This window comes from Vespula vulgaris, chromosome 17 (genome assembly GCF_905475345.1).
Source record: "Vespula vulgaris chromosome 17, iyVesVulg1.1, whole genome shotgun sequence".
Classification (NCBI taxonomy): domain Eukaryota; kingdom Metazoa; phylum Arthropoda; class Insecta; order Hymenoptera; family Vespidae; genus Vespula; species Vespula vulgaris.
The window spans coordinates 206,427-228,943 of record NC_066602.1 but is presented as its reverse complement, the minus strand read 5'-3'; the positions used below and the strand labels follow the sequence as shown (position 1 = coordinate 228,943).

Genomic DNA, 22,517 nt, shown 5'->3' with positions numbered 1-22,517 from the left:
TATAAACGTTTCATCTTCTTCCTCCTCCTCATACTGGTTAATCTCGATCACGTAATGAAGACGGGATGGAACACAATACTATGCATCACGAAAAGACGAGGACGATGTTTGAAAAGGAAACGCTTTCCTCTCAAACCCAGAACGTTGATTCCTAGTATCGCTAAAAAGCATTAAAAATGTTTTGGAAATCGTTGATAACTTTAGATGGTAGAATTCCGCCGATCGATACTATGTAATTGAGGGTTAGCGCATAAGATATATGGACATGTGTTTTCTTTTCTTCCTTTCTCTAAATGCGAGCTATAATATAAAGCGTGAAGTTACTATCGAAGAAATGTAACAAAACCCTGTAAATGTGAATGCACAACGCTTTCGATGATAACACGCGACAACTTAGCAAGCTAAATGCTTGATATTCCATGACAGATGAAGAATCTGTTTCGAAATGCTCGACGAAGGCTTCTTCGAAACTATTTTCTTACAAATGTATTTGTTCCTAGGAAGGTACTACCTTTAAGGCTCATAATGAAAACACAGATACCTCTCATACTGATCAATTTACCCACGATCTTATTTTTATTATGATCGATGAAAATATTGTTTACATAAACAAAATATTTGGCCGATTTTGTCAGATAGGAATCAAAAATATGTATAATGACGACTCACAAGATATTTTTATCATGAGAGAATACTAATAAAAGGATTAATTTCATTTCTTCAATGTATGGTAGTGAAAGATCAATAAAATGGAGCAGAAGCAATCGTCACAATATTCGGTCATGCAATGTGGATTCTTTCATATGATAGTTAAAAAGAAATCATAACAATATGTCGAATTAAAAGGGATTTATCGGGATATTCATTTCCTCCCCATTTATATACTTTTCGGTTGTTTCAGACGTGAAATGCCGAAACTCGGCCGCGGAATTGCATATTTTAATTGACTGGCGTAAAGCACATTGGAATGAAATACGTAAAACAGAAGAATATGATATAACGCAAATTTAATTTAATTCTCATTGATGAATATTTTTAACGACAAGAACTGGAAGAAAAATATGTACCTGTTTTCAAAATTCTTTAATTAATTTCTAATTTCTTATTAAATTAGTAAACGTAAGGCGAAAAGGGAACGAAAGAAGAGCATAAAAGAGGAAAGATAACGATACATCCCAGTTAATAGAGATCAATAGAGAAATTCATTTCCTCACAGTTTATGACCTTTTCTCTTCTTTCGAACATATAACAGGAAATATTGATTAATCGATTTGAAGCGTAACAACCCTTTGCAGAGGGCGTGCTCTTTGACGCTATGCTAACGAACCATAGCGAAGAGCGGGGGATGAATACCGTCTATCAGAGCAGGGCGATAAAGCTTTACGTCATTCCTTCGGTGGTGGCCGAACTGATAATATGTGAGCCAGTGCCGTACAATAAATATTCGCGTGGCTTATGTGTCATACGTTCCAAAGTGTAGTTTTACGAGCGGTTCAGGCGGTGGAAACAATTTCTTCGTTCTCACTAGTCTTTTGTTTATGTTATCAATATAAGGTAAATTTATCAGTGGTCATTAATATGTGATTTATTATAAAATTTCAATTATATTTTATCGAAATGAAACTGATTGTCGTGATCAATACCAACATTATTATTATTTGTTGCTTTTCGGTGAAGGTATTTTATATTTCTTAAAGGCGCGTAATTAGGTTAATCTTTGTTACCTACACAATTGGATGAGCAGTTCAATGCCTATCATGAGGCTTAACTTATCTAGGAATTTCAAATTATTTCAGAGGTATAATAGACGAAACTAGGGTGAAAGCTGTTCCAATAGCCTCGAAGTATTGCAAAGTAGTCCTATTGACTTACATTTAAATTTAATTCCATAGAATATAAACGAAATTCAGCTACGGTCAACGCGGTAATGAAATATCCGTAATCCGAAATTCAACATATTTACATGGGTACTTCCTGCTCTTCCGAACATGAGTTCTACATCGATAGTACAAATGCTCTGTTTACCGAAAGGTAAGATGTTTTAGAGACAAGGTATAAATTTTTTATTCTGAAATGTAATTTGAAATATTTAATCTCTATCATAAGTATATTTTACAATAATTTATTAAATTTTCACATAGATTTTATGAAGTCGACAAAGTATTTCTATTTGAAAATGAATCAATTTCAAATCATTCATGTGATATAAACCCAAATTGGCGAGAAAAGCATCGAATTGTCCGGTGTATGGAAACACCGTGACGCCATTGCTAACGGATTACTATAGCAACCATCAATTTGAATATTGGATTTTAATAAACGAGGTATGAAAAGATCAGATATAAGTAATTTGTCACATATCTTATACAATTTTCTACATGAATTTTATCTTTTATAATATAGCGCATTGGATTGTGAAAGCGGAAGAGGGATTCAAGAAGGAATTCGAGAACGAAGAAAACGAACGCGAAGAAAGAACACTATTACTAAATACCTGTTAGTTAAAAGATGTCGAGTGAGAACGATGAAACTGTTTCTCCCGTTTTAATTGCTTATAAAGGTATTCTTTCGGACTTATGAGATATATCCACTTGCGACTATTTCCCGTGTGGCACTCACTTGCGTATTACTGGTTCGAAAACCACCGAAGGAATGACGTTCCCTGGCGAAATTAATATCATGTCGTCCCCTTATATAACCATGCTTCCTAGCTAGGGGATGACAAATTTCCCCTCTCCTGTAGTTATGTAGTTATATACTCATGTCCTCTATGTACGTGAAAAATTATTTCAAATCTTGTAACCTTCTAATGAAATTGACCATAATTCGTCCCATTCTTAATTCAAATAAACAAGTAAAACACTATTTTTTTTAATTTAAATTATATAAATAATTATGTATTGGGTATATAATTATAGCTATATAACTGCATATTCTTTTATTATAATATAATTAATTATTTTAAGAAAATTTTTTGTAAAAATAATTACAATAGTTATGATTATTGTAATTATCGAAAGTAATTGCTATGAAATTAATCATAATTTCATAAACGAAATTTGTCTTGTTTCTTCTTTCGTAAGTTATGCTTATTGTAAGTAATGCTTATTGTAAAATCTTCTGTCATATGCCGAGAAAATCCTTCGGCATATTCCTTTGTTTACTGATATTATATTTTCAGAAAAATCCCAGAAATAATAAGTGATAAAATCAAAAGTGTTATATTATTTTGGTGTATACTGTTTCGTGATGTCGAAATATACAATTTGAGCCTTCAACCCGTTTACTTACTTATTTCTTTTTCTAATCACTCAATATCGTACTATCTAAGATTATCAACTTCTCCCGAACTTTTTAATGCTTCCCGGAGAGACTGTAAAGCAACGTGTTAGATTTAAAGGCCAAATGTTCCGTTTCGAAAAGTCGTTCTTGTCTTTAATTTATCCGTAAAGATCCATATCCTGTTCATTATGTGACTGAAATAAAGCAGAAAGAAGACGAAAAAATTTATAGTGGCAGTGACAACGAGCAATCACGAGATTAATATGGCGCTGTTTTCGAATGTTTCATTCGAATGGTAATATGAAGAGACGGAAAATCCCGTTCTCAAAGGATCGAAGTGGGTTTTAGCTAGAGGATGCAATCGATTGTGTTCAGAAAGATTTGTCGAAGGGCCGTCCGATGTTGCAAGCGGGACCTTGTTCAAAGGAGAATCGAAATGGAACGGAGGGAGGTTTATATTGGAAAAGAATTAAAGCTGCTGCGACGATTAAAACATTCACCGTTTGTATATGATATAATAGTATCAAATACTAAAAATATATCCGAAATACTTTAAAATCAGAATAGATTTAAACTATACATGAAATATGAAATCCACGTTTAGATCACTCTGTCATTATTGTTCGCTCAATTTAAATAATCATTCACTATAATTAAAAACAGAAGAAATGTTGAGTTCCATGTTGTTCCAAACTGTTTGCCAAAATAATCACACGGTCTTCAAAAATATTCATAATATTTAATATACGTTTTTCGATGATATAGGAATTTAAACGAAATAATTTGCTAGGTACAGAGATTTCTCTTGTTAACGGGTATTGATCGGTATTTAACGACCTGCATGTAGGTAATACCTTCTCTCATACATATAGTCAAGCACCGTCATATTAAACGATTTATTATTATTAATCCATATACTAGCGGGATTACGTGCGCCAGTTCATGTGGGCGTGAATGAGTGGCCGTGTCTGCGTTCCTCTGCTTTATTTTGAAAACAAAACAGGTATTTTTTCATTAGTTTTCCTCTTATCAAACCACGCAGACAAATCGATAACACGATTAGCAGTGTAATTCAATTATCTATTTAGTTATAGCACTTAATTACCCGTTCAAGTCTCGTGCAGAACGGTGTACCACGACTGATTTTACATACTTCTATATAAACGAGTATACTTTTCGTGGATAATTGTGATAATTGTTCCTTGTCACCTAGTAATTGTTTCGCAAGATCGAATCGACGGAGGAAATATAAAAGTTTGCATAAAGTGAAATAAAAGGCGACGGTTATGTGTCACACTCTGCTATGCAGTTGTCTTCAACTACCGCAAATGTTTTGAATGAATTGAAATCCGGTAAAGAATAATGATGATTTACTATCAAGGAATAAAAAAGGTAGAAATGATATAAAGTGCTAAAGTGATATTTCCATTTATTAAATGATTTTTCCTTATATACACGGCGACATTTCGTCGCGCGAACGTAGTATATATTACATCATATTATACAGTGGTATTTGATTTATATGAATTTATATACATCGAGGGACAAATTTCTCGAAAAGAAATCAAAATCCTATTCTATAATTTTCTACGATATCCATGATAAGTTTTAAAGCAATTCTAGTACACCATTTTGTGCTTACTTTGACTTAGTTTGTCATAAACTCTTTCTGTAATCAATTAGTTCGGGAAAAAGTAAGGGCAGAGTATCGGACCAAATTCAATTCGTAACTCAGGTGAAAATCTTATTAGTTAATATTATATAAAAGCGTCCCATTTCTTAAATATTTTTTTATCTTCAACACTCCCCGAATACATATTTGGTTGCTCTTTTCTTTAATATTATTTCTTTTAATTTCAATTTTTTTTCACTTACTTATTTACGTTTTTTTTTTTAAATATTATTTCCATAGAATTATTTACAAATGGATTTTTTGACTTTCTCGTAAATAATAAGTTAAATAACATTTTTTTTTAAATTAAAGGAAAAGTAAACATTTATCAACCGTCGTGTTCACATTTATCTCTCTTGCGCAGATATATGAAAGTATGGAATCCGTATCAGTTGATTCACTTTCCCCATAGATATCTCATTGCTTCAATCTTAATGACATCTCTTTTATTATTTCAACTTATTTTTCAAGTTTCTCTTTAATTTTACTTTCATGTATATGCTTAGAGATGTTCAGATAGATATAAATACTTTAGCAACATGTAGACAAATGTGTGAATAAACAGGTATACAAATGTATTAGATTTTAGTATACAGTAAGATATATATGTATATATACATATATATAGATATGAATGTATGTATTTGTATATATATATATATATATATATATATATATATATGTATATGTATAGAACCCGTCTGCCGCGTGAAAAGAACAATCAAGATTGCGTTCATGAACACATCAGGCAGAGGAACAATTAATTACGCACATTTTTCTGAGGTTATCATATAGAATTGTAACGAAGGTCTATCGAAAATGGTTTTACGACCCTCTATTAACAATTCCGTCATAAAGGATTGCATAAAAGCAATCAACAAAACAATAAATTGAGAGAAACAAAAAATTCGAGTATGTTTTATCTTATCGAGTGTATGTTGTTTAAGACGATATAGATGACATAGAATTCATTATCGTAATTGATTAATTGCTGATATACTACTCTAAGCCTATCCTTTCTGGATCTCTTTAGGATTTGCTTAATGACGACTGAATAAACAAATTTTACTCCCTTTCAAAGGATACAATAAATTCAAGAATCAAATCGAGCTTATTCTGCCACAATATAATTCTTATTGTAAAATCTTCTTTTGTAAAAAAATGTTTTCGTCGGAAGTTATATCTACTTCCATATTCCTGGAAAACATTTTCTCCATATATTACTTTCCTTCCTTGCAAAAAAATACATATTGATCAAGTTATCGAAGAATTCATTTTCGTTATTGCACGATAATAAAAACATGTACTCGGAGAAAATCTTTCGTCACATTTATGCTTTCCTAATATTACCTTCTTCTCTTTCCCGTATTTCCCCTCCGAGAGAACCATTCACTTAGTTAGTCAAGGAATGGTCAAAATACCAAGTCATATAAAAAGAATATCACTCAGTCTTACAGAAAAGAAGTATGTTCATAACGGTCTGAGGGCTTCTCTAAACCGCTTAAATAAAGTGACAAGGACTTGTCCGCAATGGTACACGAGTACGCCTCGTACGATGCAGTGATATTTGATGGAGTAAACAAGTAATCATAAAACTGAGGAGATATTTTCGAAGCTGAACTCGCTTCGTATTGAAACTTTTAGTGAAATAGATAGTTCCCAAGACTAATAAGCCAGAAAATCAGAAACGTAATATTCTTTTGGTATATATCGTTTCTCGATTTCGTAACATACAATTTGAGACTACAATTACTTACTTTTTTTTCATTAGGAGAATGGCAAAATATCCAAACAATAGTGAGTTTGGTGTCATAAGTAATACCGAAGAGGAATTCCAGATAGATATTTATACAGATACGTTAGAAAAAATTAATATTATTCGGGCAAGAAAACGATAAGAGTGATAGTGATGACATTCAACAAAAAAACGGAGAGATCTCATACATAATGCGAGGGATGATAATGTGGAAAGAGAATTGATTCAACATTTATCATAGACATCGTAGAAAATTATAATGAACAAAATTATGATTCTTTTGCAAAAACATATGATCCCCCATGTCTACAAATTCCTCTAATACCGGGTATTGATCGGGACTTAACGATCTGCACGTACGCCTTTTCTCCAACCTATCGTCCAGCACCATCATATTAAACGACTTATTACCTCTCCTCGTGAACGTGCGCATTTACGTGAGCGAGTTCAAGTGAGCGTGTCTGCTTGACGTACATCTCCTCTCTTATTTTCAAAACAAGAAAGGTATCTTTTCATTAGTTTTTCCTCTCATCAAACCAGGCAGAGAATTCGATAATAAGATTAGCGGTATAACTGAATTATCTATTTAGCAGTATCATTTAATTACCTGGTTAATTCTTTTGCAGATCCATCTAACACGACTGATTTGATTCTTCTCTATGAACGGTTACATTTTCCTAGAAATTTACTCCCTATTGGAGAATGCAAAACAATAATCCCATTATACCTCCAGTTATCGAATATTTCATATAATATGTTACAAATCAATTGGTTCCTAAAAAAATAGTCCAATGCTCTGCAAAATAAGTAACAGTGTTACCAACCAATGAATCTAAATAGACAATTGAACTATAGAGCTAATCTCCAATTATCTGCTTGACATGATGATAGGAAAACAAATGAAAACATATTTTCTTTATTATCAAGAAAAGACAGGAGTTGTAGCATACACGCACACAAGACCGGGCACTCAATCCCGACCCCTCGAACTGGCGCAGATAGGCGCGCACCAGAGCACACGCAGAGAGAGATAATAACGCTGGGTTTAAAACGAAGGTACTTGGCTAAGTAAGTACGGGAGTAAGTATTAACAACAGGTAATTCGCGCTACCCACCAAATTACTTCGTCCAAATTTCAATATTTATGAAAAATGCTAATTAAATATTACGAATATTTTTCAACTACATGTCGTGAATATTACGACAGACAATTTGAAAGATAGAATTCAGCATTTCTCCTTTCCTAATTATATCCAACGATTACTTAATTTAAATCGATGGAATAACGATGACGTGAATATGGACTTTCCATTTCCCATATAGCTTAAAAGTATTCCCCTATTAACGTTGTTACTTTCAAAAAAGATGAACCTTCTCATCGTCCCTGCATGTTAAATTGTTTTGTATACCTCCCTCAGTTTCATTTTAATTCCCCTTTGACCCTTGCCCCGCGTGGAGCTTCGGACGACCCTTCTACAAATCCTTCTAAGCATAATCGCCTATACTCTCCGGCTAAAGCCGCTCACGAGTGGTTCTTTTGAAAAAGCTAAATCCCTCTCATTTCCTCGTACCACCGTTCCAAACTTTATAAAACAGTTCCATGTTGGTCTTTCAAAACTTCTTCGGAAAAAAACAAATGTTTTTTCTTCTTTTTCCTTCTCCTAGGTATTCCATTTGTACACAAGTGCAAAAGCACGATGTTCCTTCTTTGGTTAGAACTTCCAACTGCTTCTTGAACAACTCTTCTGCTTTTATGATGCGCTATATAATAAAAGATGACATTAATAAAGAAAATTGGATAAGATACTTGACAAGTTACTTATATCTGTTCTCCTAGTACCTCGTGTATTAAAATTCAATATTGAAGCTGATGGTTTCTCTGGTAATGCTCTAGCAATAACCTCTTATCTTCATTGGAAGTAATTACAATTCAGATAACAGTCGATTCTGCTCCTTCCCAACGATTCAAGACTATTGGAACTGCTTTGGCCTCCGTTTCCTCTTCCGTATCTGTGGAAGAGTTTGCAATTCGTAGATTAGTCGAGAGTCATGACAGACGCTCAATTGTTCATTTAAATTGTGCAGTCATCAAAGGTAAATCGGGTTACGCCCTTTTAAGCGATATAAAATTTCTTCACCGAGAAGCAACAAAATAATAATTAAGATGGTATTGATCACGAAAATCTGTTTCATTTCCGTAATATTGTAATGAAATTTTATAATAAGTTACATACTAACGATTACCGATTAATAACAACATCGATAAGGAACAAAAGACTAGTGAGAATGAAGAAATTGTACCGTTTGGATTGCTTGTAAGTTTCCTCTGGGCGATTATTTAGCACTTACTTGCACATTACTCGTTCAAAAATTATTGAAAGGATGACCTTCGAAGGCGAGACTCTTCCCGAAATCGTCACATCCGAACACCCAGCTAATTTCCGAGAAGGGGCTTGGTGGATGGGGTTATTATGTTCTACACGGATCAATCAATACCACATATTACGCGAAATAAAGAACCGAAATGTCATGGTTCCAAAGGAATTCAATTTTTGTTTCAATTTTCAATTTTCGAATGATATTCTCATATACTGGACAAATTATTTTCATTTTCTTGATTCTGGTCTTTTCTTTTTTTCACACCCACTGTTCCTTACAATCTAGAATTAGAAATTAACTAAAGAATTTCGATAATCGGCTATTAATATTCTTCCCGTTCTTATCGTTAAAAATGTTTAATAAGAAGTGTAATTTCGAGCAAGTAATATTACTTGAAAATTTGTTTCGTGACATTACCTTCTGTTCTCTTTTCATTGTTCTAGTTAACAAGCGTCTCTCTTTCTTTATTAGACAGTGCAAAAGTATATGGATTCAAAGATAACAATTAGTTCTATTTATTTTTCATTTCGCGCAATTCATTTGAATGCTCTTTACGCTATGTATAACGATAACTTCCTATTCCGCGGTCGAAAGAGCCAAAAGGGATATGAGTGGGGGAAAACGGATTTGTTGACCAATCCCATTTATCCAGACATACCGCGGCCCTCTCTAATTAACTACCATATGAAATAATCCATATAGTACAATTACTAAATGTACGAAACGCTTTTGCTTCGATTAATTAGGAGCGCCCTACCAAGAGTTAATACTAAATGAAAAGGAATTAATTTTTTTATCATTTTCTCATAATTAAAATAGCTTGTAAACGTTATTATACACATATTTAATTGCCATCTGTCAAACGTCGGCCAAAAGTGATATTTATGCAAACAATATTTTTTTCCGTTCTCTTTTATTCTTAACAAAAATGGTATAACCGGCGAAGTAATCAGGGTGAGAAGTATCAATCGGCCTTTGAAATTTTTAGTTTTCTGTTACAGCTCATCGTCAGGGACATGATGCACTATGTTACAGCGCGAACTTTGAAAAGTGAAAAAACAATACATATCCATATATCTCATGCATGGAGAGCACACATTCAATTACCCATTATCGATCGGTGATATTGTATTATCAATGATTATCAACGTCTTCCAAAACATTTCCAGTGCTTCTAGGAAATACCATAAATCATCGTGCTGGAATCAGTAGCAAGGCATTTCCTTTTGAAGCATCGTCCTTGTCTCTAACTTTCCGGTGATACCATGTTCAATACCGTGTTCGTCAACTAATCGCAGTTAAAGGAAAAGAGAAACAGGAAGACAAAAGTTATAATGACCATGAGCACAAATCTTCTAGAGACCGGTGTAGTACTGTTTCACTAAGCTACGTTCACGTGAAGGTACGGGACTAGGGAATATATCCCTTCAAAGGATCCAAAGGTAAGCAGCTTCGGTAAGAGGATATAATCCACTGAGATCGGAAAAGTTCAACGAAGGGACATCCGACGATAAAGGCGAAGAGGAAGAAAAAGGAGATACAGGAGATGAACATGTCCAAGGTGAGTGTATAGATTATTTGTCCACGTTCGCTCACGATTTAATCGAAGACAGATATTATCTCGAGGATGATGATTCCACAGATAAATTTAATTCTAATCGTATCGATGTTTGTCCTTGGCCGAACATTGACTTTGTAAATTCCGATATAAATTGGAAAATTTCTAACACGGTGTATCGTGAGAACGAAGTTAAATGGATCATCGAGACCTATCGGGAATAATAAAAATAATAAGCAAAAAACAGAAAATGACATCGAGAATAGAAACGATTATGAGAATGGAAGGTTTAATCATGGATTGAAGAACGAGCGCTGGAAAATAGAAATGAAATCAAGGTAGGTTTAAATGATTAAAATTTCAAAATTATTAAACCTGTAGGGATGATTAAAGGATTTACCGATTTGTTCCATATTTACCTTGACATCGTTATACCATGAAATTAAATTAAGTAATCATTCCATTAAATTAAAAATAGAAGATATGTTGAATCAACCTTCTTAATTATTTGTCATAATATTCACATCGTGTGCTTAAAAAATATGCATAATATTTAATTTACGCTTTAGTGTAATATTGTAAAAACAACGATGTATTTTGCTACGTAGTCAGGATTCTCTTGTCAGTACGTTTTGATAGGGATTTGAACAAAATGCATCTGCGTATTACGGTCTTCCCTACGTATCAAGTACGTTCGTTTTAATCGATTCGGTATTATTCCTCTCCATCCGTGATTCGGCACGCTTGGATGGGCCAGTTCAGGTGGACGGGAATGGGTGACGCTGTCCTGTGAGCGTACCTCTCGTGTCTGATTTTGAAAACATGAAAGGTGTTTTTTCATTTGTCTTTCCCTTATCAAACCAATGACGGAATCGGACAATTGGATGAGAACATTGTATAACGCAATTATCTATTTAAATACATCATTTAATCACTCGGCTACATCTTTTCATAGCTATGGGCGCGAAACTGATTTAATTATTCCGTTCGAACGAGTACATTTTCCTTGATATTAGCTCCCTGTTGAAGAAGTGAAAACAATGATCCAATAATCCCTCCAGTTATCTAATATTTTGTATATTATGTTCCAAACCAATCAATTGCTTGGAAGATATTTTATTACTCAATCTTTATTTGAGAATTGTTTATTTCTATTACGCATAACCGAGCATGGCGACAATTTTATTATATTTCTAGTAAGATAACATTTGTAGTTTCCGAATGTATTGTCTCTACGACTCTTTTGTGAACAAGCAAACATTGAATGTAACACTATCATAATATTTATTATAACACAATAGATATCTATTATATTTCTTTCTAGCCATAGTTATTCGATCAACAGATCCACATCGCACAAGTCGTAAGTTATAAATATTGTATGGAGATTTTCTATGAGATTGATTACCATTTCTTTTAATAACAATATTTTGAATGCTTTTCGCAAAAAATATATAAATATGAATGTATAAATACCAACAAAAATTTTCCTTTCGGAAAGAAGATAAACACAATTCGATTTTTTCAAAGTGGAACGATCGGAAAGATACGAATATAGAGAATGAGGAAGAGTGGAATCACAGGAGAAAAAGGGATCATAAGGAGAAAAGTAAGATAAAGGCCAAAGAAATTTCCCTTTTACGGTAATATCAATCCAAAGTTATTGTTAACATTGTGAAGAGGTAAACGAAGATGCTACCCTCGTGGATATATGTAAAAGAGGGAGTGGGACCAAACAGCGCATGCTCGAGTTACTGCGGGGTGGTGGGGGATATGATCCATCAGCGGGAATCGAATGAAACGATCATTCTGTTTCGAGTCGTCCCAAAGGCACGTTCATGGAGGCCCTTGGAGATGGACGGTCGGGAGTAATATAAAAGCGCCTCACCAGTCGCGATAATGGCAACCATCTGTAACATTTTAAGCAACACGCTCTCGGTTAGTTAAATCTTATTTGAATTTTATATACTTATAATTTAATATTAACGCATTCTACTGTATTTTCTACAATTTTTTGTTCAATTCTACTGTCTTATACATAGTATATTTTATAATATATGATAGAAAGTTGTATAGTTTTTTATTATGATTTTACACTATATATTACATCGTGCAATTTGTCTCGGATATATTATTGTATAATATTAAACAGAGAAAATAGTATAATTGGGGTTATCTGTCCGAAAATTTAGTGAAATATTTAGATAACACGAATATCCCTTGGAATGGTTACATTTGACAGTCTCCTTTTTTAATCAACGGTTTGTTACAGAATTGTCTTTCGATAAATGAATCGTAATGCATTATTAAGAACTAATCTGCAGGTCATAATTTTTAACGGAGGGAGATAGAACTGTTTTCACTAGTAGTATCATTACATTCTGTTTAAAATCAGCTCATGTATTTTCTCTTTTATTTATTATGCGAAAACAGAGTGCAATGATATAAAGTATTAAACTGATAATTCCTTCTATTTCCAGGATATAGTTTTCCATGCGGTGTTACCACACACTTCGCGAGAAGTTAATATTCCTTATATACACCTCAAGAAGAGAGGACCGCATAATTCAAGGAACCATTAAGGAGGAACATCAATGGCTACCACGTGCATTTATTCCTGGCAATTTGCTGTAAGTAATTCCTCATTTCCTCCGTTAGCGGCGAGCAATAATTATAATAATAAATTTTGTAAAAATTCTGCTTTAAATTTCTGATTTGATCGTGTTATATTCTTATTGTTTTGGAGAAACTGTAAAAACAAGAAATATATAAAAACACCTTGGAATGTTAGCATTGAACAGTCTCCTTTTTTATTACATTTTTTGTTTTACAATTACCTTAAATAATATTTTTCATATATACACGTATGTGAACGAAATTTTCTTCATTTTTTGCAGGCGGCATCGACAGATGTCCGATGTTTCCTCGTCGGAGTAGAAAGGATGACCGATCTGGCAACTGTCCAAATCAATCATTTTTACTTTACAGATAGCGAACGACCGCCATTTCAAAAAGTTTGAAATTTTCATCTGTGGAAAGTGAAGGCAACCTGCAAATTCATTCAAAGGTTCGTTTTTATTGACATTACACGTAGCGATGCAACTCAGATGCAACCACTCTGAGATTAAAATTAGAAATTGTTAAAATTTTAGATTAAAATTATTTCATGTTCCTCGCGCGTTACGATCTACGAAATGTTCAAACGAATTTGTGAATGTGTGTGTATACATACATATACACATATATATATGTGTGTGTATGTATATGTATGCATAGAATCTGTCTGTCGTCTGAAAAGAATAGTGAAAATTTCATTACTGGACGTAGCAAATATAAGGAAAAATTTTATATAATTTTATCTACAACCTGACTTTAAACAATATGTAATGAACTTACAAAGTTCTAAGTGAAAGTTGTTTTATCCTCCTCTATTAATAATTACCTCTTACAGGACTGGCTGTATAATAGCAATAATGATCCCGCTGAATAATCAATTGACACTGGTAAATGAAGATAAAAAAAATTAAAAAATTAAATTAAAATATCTTATCGAGAGTGTTGTTTGAAATGATATAGACGGTATAGTCCATTATCGTGTCTGCGGAGGTGCTTATATATAGTTCCATCTTTTTGTGTCTCCAAGAACCTGTATGGGAGTTGACAAGACTCAGGATCAATATTGTACTCCTATTTAAAGAATTCAATAAATTCAATTATCAAATTAAATTTTGTCACCATTTATTCTGGTCCTCACTGTTTTGCATATATTAACGAGATATTGTGTCATCCGCGATAATCTCCTCACAATGTTACCCATAATAATGGATAGATACGATCTCAAAGGGGAAATTTCTTTTTGGCTATATACTTCTTTTTTCCATTCGATTCCGCTTATCGGTCTTTCTCTATACCTCATCTCTTCCTCTTGATTAGTTTATTTTGTAAACATCGAATTTAGTTTATCTACTTTTCAAGGAGGATCTTGTGTTTGGTACATATTTATTCATATTTATATAATTTTCGTGAAGAGAACGTCGACATTATCAAGAAAAGCAGACTTCCAAAATTGTATTTAAAAGAAAAGCGTATCTGAAAGAAGAGCTTTCTTCCTACAATATTTATTATTTTTACTTTGAGCGATGTCGACCATTTGATCGAACGACGATAGTAAGAAAACAATATAATAGATCTATACTACGTTTGGGGAATGGCCACATTATGTAAATGTTTATTATATGTACACTTATGATCATTCGAGTAAATATTAGAAAAATGCTAAATAAATTTGTCATATTATATTACTAGAAATATAACGAACTCGTTTCTATACTCGGTTATACGTAATGAGAAATAAAAAGATCGAGATAGATAGTATTTTCCGAGAAACTAAATAGTTTGGAGCGTAATATGCGAAATGTTTGACTACTCGAAGTATGATGGATCTTTCTTTGAAATTGTCCAGTCTGGAATAAATTTGTAGGAAAATGTATTCGTTCCTATGAAAGTACTAAATTAGTCGTGATACTTCGATTTGCAAATTAAATAATATATCTAAATATGTAATTAAAATGCACTACTAATATTATTATCGAATTCTCTGCTTGGTTTACTGGGAGGAAAATAAATGAAAAAATACCTTTCTTCTTGTCAAAATAAGGGAGGTGATATACGCATGCACGCCCACAGAACCGCGCACGTAATCCCACCCACATGAACTAGCTCGCATGAGCGAACACAAGAGCACAGGTGCATGGAAAGAGGTAATAACAAATCGTTTAATCGATAAGTACCTGACGATACGTATGGAGAACGTAAGACGTACATGCATTTTCAGTAAAACCCAATCAAAACTTATAAACAAGAGAATTTGCTTTACACAGCAAATTAATTCATTCAAATTTCGATATTACTAAAAAACGTACATTAAATATGATAAATTTTTTTTCATTACATATCGTGAATATTATGGTGTATAATTTGAAACATTGAACTCAAAATTTCTTCTATTTATAATTAGATAAAACAACTACTCGAGTTAAATTGATAAATAACAATGACACTATGACGTAAACATGGAATTAACATTTTTCGTATAATTTAAAAGTATTCTAGGGCTAACATTATTATCTCGAAAAGCGATGGATCTTTATATCGTTTTCGTAGATTTAATTATGTTAGAAGATAAACTTTCCTCAGTTCCATCTGAATTCCACTTTGATTCATGTTCCACCTGCAAAGTCGGACAACCTTTCAACGGCCTATTTGACTCGAATCGATTATACCCTCTAGCTAATGCTCCCCATCTATGAATCCTTTGAAAAAGGTATATTCCGTCTAGTCATACCGCTACTCGAACGAATAATATTTGGCCGAATTAAAAGAGATTGGTCGAGAAATCCATTTCCTTCCAACCGATATCCTTTTCAGCCCATTTGGCCGCGAAACAGGAAATTTTTAGTGACTTGTATAAACCGACGTTCAAATGAAATACGTAAAAGGGAAAAAGATGATATAACGAAAAAAAAAAAAAAAAAAAAAAACATATGGCGAAAGATTTTTTCTGAATCAATATTCCTTATCATTGCGTAATACAAGAAAAGAAATGATAATTTCAAGAGATAAAAAAGGGAGAAATTAATTCTTACTGATAGTCATTCTTAAGCACATAAATATGAAAAAAATTAATTGTTAATCGTCAACATTCTGTAGTTAATTTCAGATTATAAACTGTAAAGAAAAGAAGAAAAAAAAGAAAAGAAGAGGCAAAAGTAATACGTCGAATTAAAAAATATGGTACATTAATAAAACAGAAGTTCATTTTCCCTTAATTAATTTCATTTTTGACCTTTCCGTCCGTGTAAGCAATTAATGTGCGTAAAACGTAATAACCATATCTGCCCTGAGCCTTTCGGACGTCAGCTCTGAACAAATCGATGGAACTTTATCGCGCAGACATGGTATATCAGAATATATATTTTAAAAACACATAATGTATTATAAGGTTGCTTGATTTATGTTAATTCGTAGATATTGAAGAACATATTTTTTTACAAAAAGACAAAAATTTTATCCCTTATTATTTTCTACAAAATCTATGATTAGTTTTGAAGCAATTCAATTACAACATTTTCATCTCTTTCTCCACTGAGATCTCTTCGTTTTCTTGCTAGATGATAAAACTATCACTTCTATCGTTTTCTTCCGGATTAATATTTATTTTGTCTAACGTGACTGTATAAATGCCTTCCTGGAATTCTTCCTCACTACTTATATTTTATATCATGAGACTTGTACGTATTTGGACACTTTGCTGTTCTCCTAATTAAAAAAAAAGAAAAGAAAAAAAATGGAGAAATAAACGAAATGGAGATAATTGCATTTTACGAAATAACGGAATGATACATAACAATAATATAATACTTTCCTGATTTTCTCAGTAATTATTCTAGGGATCTATCATACTACTCGAAGCTTCAATACGAACTGATTTCAGCTCTGAAAATCTGTTTCTCCAGTTTTAGGATCGGTTGTTTACTTCATCAAATTTCACTATATATACAAGTTTCACTTACGAGTCTCCTTAAGCGGATCAGAGAAGGGCTCAGAGTTTGTAATATACAAGGGCTCAGTTGTGAAAGCACTTCCCATGTTCTCTTTCGTGAAATCGACTGATATTCTTTAAATAAAACTTAGTAATTGGACGATTATTTGATTTGTTTTTTTGTGCCACTTCAATAGAAAACTTCAGAGAAATGTATTTCTCAAAAAGTTGCGGTGGAAACAGTGGATTCTCCATAATCATTAAATAACTCTGAGATCCTCACGTTCAAGAAATACGTAAAAAAAAAGAAGGTAATATTACAAAAAGAAAATAAATAGGAGAAAAGATTGTATCTGAAGCCATATATTTTATTACTATTACGTAATAAAGAAAAGGAAGTCTTTGTTAACTTAAGCAATAGGTATTTGTTTACAAGAAGGAAAAGTAATATTGGATACAATGTTTTCAAGGAATGTCGAAGTAGAAAGTACAAAAATTTTTTACTTCCAAAAAAATTTTCCTCTTGTAAAAAAATGTTTTCATCGGAAATTATATTTACTTCCATATTCCGGGAAAACATTTTCTCCATATATCACTTTCCTTCCTTGTAAAAAAATACATATTGACCAAGTTATCGGAGAATTCATTTTCGTTATTGCACAATAATAAAAACATGTACTCGGAGAAAATCTTTCGTCACATTTATGCGTTCCTAATATTACCTTCCTCTTTTTCCCGTATTTCCCCTCCGAGAGAACCACTCAGTTAGTGAATCAAGAAATGGTCAAATTACCAAGTTATATGAAAAGTATATTAGTCGGCTTTACGAAAAAGAAGTACATTCACAATGGTCTGGGGGCTTCACTAAACCACTTAAAGAGAGTGATAACGAATTTTCTGCTAATGGTACGTGAGTACACCCCGTACGAGGTAGTGATATTTGATGGAGTAAACAAGCAATCATAAAACTGAGGAGATTTTGGAAGTTGAACTCGCTTCGTATTGAAACTTCAAGTGAAATAGATAGTTCCCTAAATTAATAAGCCAGAAAATCAGAAAAGTAATATTCTTTTGGTATATATCGTTTCGTGATTTCGTAATATACAATTTGAGACTACCAACGCTTTCAATTACTTATTTCATTTTCATTAAAAGAACGACAAAATATCCAAACACAAGTGAGTTTCGTGTCATAAGTAATACCAAAGAGGAATTCCAGATAGACATTTATATAGATATGTTAGAAAAAATAAATATTATACGGGAAGAAAACGATAAGAGTGATAGTGATGACATCCAACAAAAAAACGGAGAGATCTCATACATAATGCGAGGGATGATAATGTGGAAAGAGAATTGATTCAACATTTATCATAGACATCGTAGGAAATTATAAAGGACAAAATTTTAATTTTTTTGCAAAGATATATGATCCTCCATGTTTCCAAATTCTTCTATTAACGGGTATTGATCGGAATTTAACGATCTGCACGTACGCACTACCTTCTCATCCAGCACCATCATATTAAACGATTTATTATTATCTCTCTCCGTGCACGTGCGCGCTTACGTGCGCGGGTGCAAGTGGGTGGGAATGAGTGGGTGGGTATGAGTAGTGTGTCTGTACATCTCCTATCATGTTTTAAAAACAAAAAGGTTTATTTTCATTAGTTTTCCTCTCATAAAACCAGGCAGAGAATTCGATAATACGATTAGCGTTATAATTCAATTATCCATTTGGCTGAATCCTTTAATTCCCTGGTTAAATCTTTTGCAGATTCAACCATCCACGATTGATTTGATTCTTCTGCATGAACGGGTACATTTTCCTAGAAATTTACTCCCTATCGGAGAATGCAAAACAATGCTCCCATTATACTTACAGGTATAAAATATTTCATATATTATATTCCAAATCAATTTGATGCTTAGAAAATAGTCTAATGCTCTGCAGAATATGTAACCGTCTTATGAAACGATGAATCTTAATAGACAATTGAACTATAGAGCTAATTTCCAATTATCTGCTTGGTCTGTAGATAGGAAAACAAATGAAAACATACTTTCCTTATTATGAAGATAAGACAGGTGTACGCATACATGCATAAATGACCGCGCACTCAATCCCGACCACTCGTCTGACATAGATAGGCTCGCATCAGAGCACACGAAGATGGAGAGAGAGATAATAACAAAAGGTTTAAAACGAGGGTACTTGACGATAAGTACGGGTATCCATTATCATGAAATTCCTTTCAAAACATACCAAAATGGATAATTCGCGCTATGCACCAAATTACTTCGTCCAAATTTCAATATTTATGAAAAACGCTAATTACGAATATTTTTCAAGTACATGTCATGAATATTATGACAAACAATTTGAAGTACAAAATTCAATATTTCTCCATTCTTAATAATATCAATCGGTTCCTTAATTTAAATCGATGGAATAACGATGACGTAAACGTGGACTTTCTATTTCACGTATAATTTAAAAGTATTCCCCTGCTAACATTATTACTTCCAAAAACAGTGAATCTTTTGATCGTCCCTGTATGTTAAATTATTTTGTATGATATATCTCCTTCAGATTCATTTCAATTCCCTTTTGACCCTTGCCCATGGAACGTCGGACGGTCCTTCGACAAATCTTTCTGAGCATAATCGCATATACCTTCCAGCTAAAGCCACTCACCTTTAGATCCTTTGGAAAACGTAAATCCTTCCCATTTCTTCGTACCACCGCTCCAAGCTTTATAAAATAGCGCCATTGGTCTTGTATCGTCAAACACAAATGTTTTTTCTTCTTTTTCCTTTTCCTAGGTATTTTTAATCACATAATGTATAAAAGGCAATAGCTGACGATGTTCCTTTTTTGGTTAGAATTTTCAACTGTTTCTTGAACCACTCTTCTGTTTTCATGATCCAATGCGCTATATTATAAAAGATAAAATTAACATAGTAAAATTAGATAAAATACGTGACAAGTTACTTATATCTGATCTCTTCGTACCTTGTCTATTAAAATTCAATATTGAAGTCGATGGTTGCTATAGTAATGCTATAGCAATGGCAACATGTTTTTTTCCAGATAATTAGATGCCTTTCTCTTCAACTTGGGTTTCATACCATATGGAAGTTTTTTAATGAATTCACTTATCAATAGAAATACATTTGTCGACTTCATAAAATTCTGTGTCAAAATTCAATAAATTATTATAAAGCATACCTATGATAGAGATTTTATATTTCACAATACATTTTAGAACAAAAAATTTATATATTATCTCTAAAATATCTTATCATTCGATAAACAGAGCATTGATTGATTTACCATTTAAATATAAAATTAAAGAGGAAAACGTTTTCGTTTCTTAATCTGGTTGATGATCGGACATTTATATTATCCATGTTGGATGTATCGTCGGATGTAAAGAAGAACAGGAAGTGCAATGTAAATGCGTTTCACTTAGGACGTCGAATGTTTAATTATCACGTTGAGCGTGGTTGAAATTCTCGTATCTTCTCTGGAAGTAATTACAATTCAGATAGCAGTCGATTCTGCTCTTTCGCAATAATTCAAGAATATTGGAACTGCTTTCGCCTCCGTTTCGTCTTCTATATCTCTGGAAGAGTTTGCAATTCGTAGATTAGTCGAGAGTCATGACAGACGCTCAATTGTTCATTTAAATTGTGCAGTCATCAAAGGTAAATCTGGTTACGCCCTTTTAAGCGATATAAAATATCTTCTACGAGAAGCAACAAAATAATACTAAGGATGGCATTGATCACGAAAATCAGTTTCATTTCCGTAATATTGTATTGAAATTTTATAATAAGTTACATACTAACGATTACCGATAAATCTACCTTATATGGATAAGGAACAAAAGACAAGTGAGAATGAAGAAATTTTACCGTTTGGATTGCTTGTAAGTTTCCTCTGGGCGATTATTTACCACTTACTTGCACATTACTCGTTCAAAAATTATTGAAAGGATGACCTTCGAAGGCGAGACTCTTCCCGAAATCGTCACATCCGAACACCCAGCTAATTTCCGAGGCGAGGCTTGGTGGATGGGGTTATATTATCTTCTACACGGATCAATTAATACCACGTATTACACCATATAAAGAATCGAAATGTCATGGGTCCGAAGGAAGTAGATTTTCCTATGATGATCTCATTAACTGGACAAATTATTTTTATTTTCTTGTTTCTGGTTTTTTCTTATTTTCACACCCTCTGTTCTTTACAATCTACAATTAGAAATTAACTAAAGAATTTTGATAATCGGCTATTAATATTTTTCCCATTTTTATCGTTAAAAATGTTTAACAAAAAGTATAATTTGGAGCAAAGAAATATTTCTTGAAAATTTGCTTCATGATATTACCTTCTGTTCTCTTTTTATTGTTTTAGTTAACACGCGTCTCTCTTTCTTTATTACACAGTGGCAAAGTATATGCTTTCAGAGAGAATCATTCGTTATATTTATTTTTCTTTTCGGGTAATTCATTTCAATTTACGCAATACAATCAAAACTTCCTATTCCGCGATCGAAAGAGTCGAAAAGGATATGAGTGGGGGGACACGAGTGTGTCGACCAATCACTTTTAATTCGACCTTCTGTTACTCTTTCTTGTCACCACCATATGAAATAAACCACATTGCATAACTGCATATTGTAAAAAACTCTTTTGATTCGATTAATTCGTCGCGCCCTACCAAAAGATAATATTAAATGAAAAGAAATTAATTTTTTGTTGCTATTTTCTCATAATAAAGATACCATGTGAACGTAATTATACACATTTTTAATTTCCATCTGTCAACCGTCGGTCAAAAATGTTATTTATGCAAACAATATTTTTTTCCAATTTCTTTTTTTCATAATAAAAATTATTATCAACATGAGAAGTATCTAATCGTCCTTTGAAATTTTGTTTTCCCTTATAGTTCATCGCCAGGAACGTGATTCTTTATGTTATAGTTCGAATTTTAAAAAATGAAAAAAGAAAATACATATCCATATATCTCATGCATGGAGAGCACACATTGAATTACGCATAGGACGATGACATTGCATAATTTAAGATTATCAACGTCTTCCAAAACTTTTCTAGTGTTTCTAGGGAATATCATAGATCATCGTGCAGAAATCAATAGCAAGATATTTCCATTTGAAACATCTTATTCTATCTAACTTATCCGTAATACCTTGTTCAATACCATGTTCGTTAGGTGATCGATATTAACCGGAAAGAAACAAAAGGAAGAAAAAATGTATAATTGGCATGACGACGAACCTTCTCGAAATCGATA

At 32.8% G+C, this 22,517-nt stretch overlaps 4 long non-coding RNA genes across 21 annotated transcripts in view; 2 read left to right on the top strand and 2 right to left on the bottom strand.

Annotated features, from left to right (window-relative positions):
- Positions 1 to 14,373, top strand: part of LOC127070082 (uncharacterized) — a 61,915-nt gene extending 47,542 nt beyond the window's left edge. For 2 of the 9 annotated variants that reach the window (XR_007783983.1, XR_007783982.1), the window contains exons 3-6: positions 11,972 to 12,585; positions 13,128 to 13,277; positions 13,545 to 13,714; positions 14,099 to 14,373. This is a non-coding gene — a long non-coding RNA (uncharacterized LOC127070082). Of the gene's footprint in view, positions 1 to 10,280; positions 10,651 to 10,731; positions 10,986 to 11,971; positions 12,586 to 13,127; positions 13,278 to 13,544; positions 13,715 to 14,098 lie in introns of those variants that run through there. The other 7 variants (XR_007783986.1, XR_007783980.1, XR_007783984.1 and 4 more) reach the window with 7 other exon arrangements.
- Positions 1,327 to 3,278, top strand: LOC127070077 (uncharacterized). 2 transcript variants are annotated; one of them, XR_007783966.1, is made up of 4 exons: positions 1,327 to 1,554; positions 1,797 to 2,031; positions 2,142 to 2,324; positions 2,404 to 3,278. It is a non-coding gene; the product is annotated as an uncharacterized LOC127070077 (long non-coding RNA). The 2 variants fall into 2 exon arrangements; XR_007783965.1 differs by having other exon boundaries at positions 1,362 to 1,554; positions 1,893 to 2,031.
- On the bottom strand, positions 3,306 to 9,681 carry LOC127070080 (uncharacterized). Of its 2 annotated transcripts, XR_007783971.1 has the most exons (5): positions 9,507 to 9,676; positions 9,060 to 9,370; positions 8,551 to 8,720; positions 8,282 to 8,471; positions 3,306 to 3,476 (listed from the first exon to the last, which is right to left on the bottom strand). It is a non-coding gene; the product is annotated as an uncharacterized LOC127070080 (long non-coding RNA). The 2 variants fall into 2 exon arrangements; XR_007783970.1 differs by lacking the exon at positions 3,306 to 3,476 and having other exon boundaries at positions 4,695 to 8,471; positions 9,507 to 9,681.
- Positions 11,554 to 21,806, bottom strand: LOC127070081 (uncharacterized). Of its 8 annotated transcripts, none has more exons than XR_007783977.1 (8): positions 21,589 to 21,806; positions 21,158 to 21,451; positions 20,526 to 20,817; positions 20,205 to 20,384; positions 19,887 to 20,124; positions 14,044 to 19,221; positions 13,485 to 13,937; positions 11,554 to 13,396 (listed from the first exon to the last, which is right to left on the bottom strand). It is a non-coding gene; the product is annotated as an uncharacterized LOC127070081 (long non-coding RNA). The 8 variants fall into 8 exon arrangements; XR_007783974.1 differs by having other exon boundaries at positions 13,485 to 14,293; positions 14,383 to 19,221; XR_007783979.1 differs by having other exon boundaries at positions 11,554 to 12,557; positions 13,160 to 13,396; positions 13,485 to 19,221; positions 21,589 to 21,805.
- Positions 21,807 to 22,517: the final 711 nt, after the last annotated feature.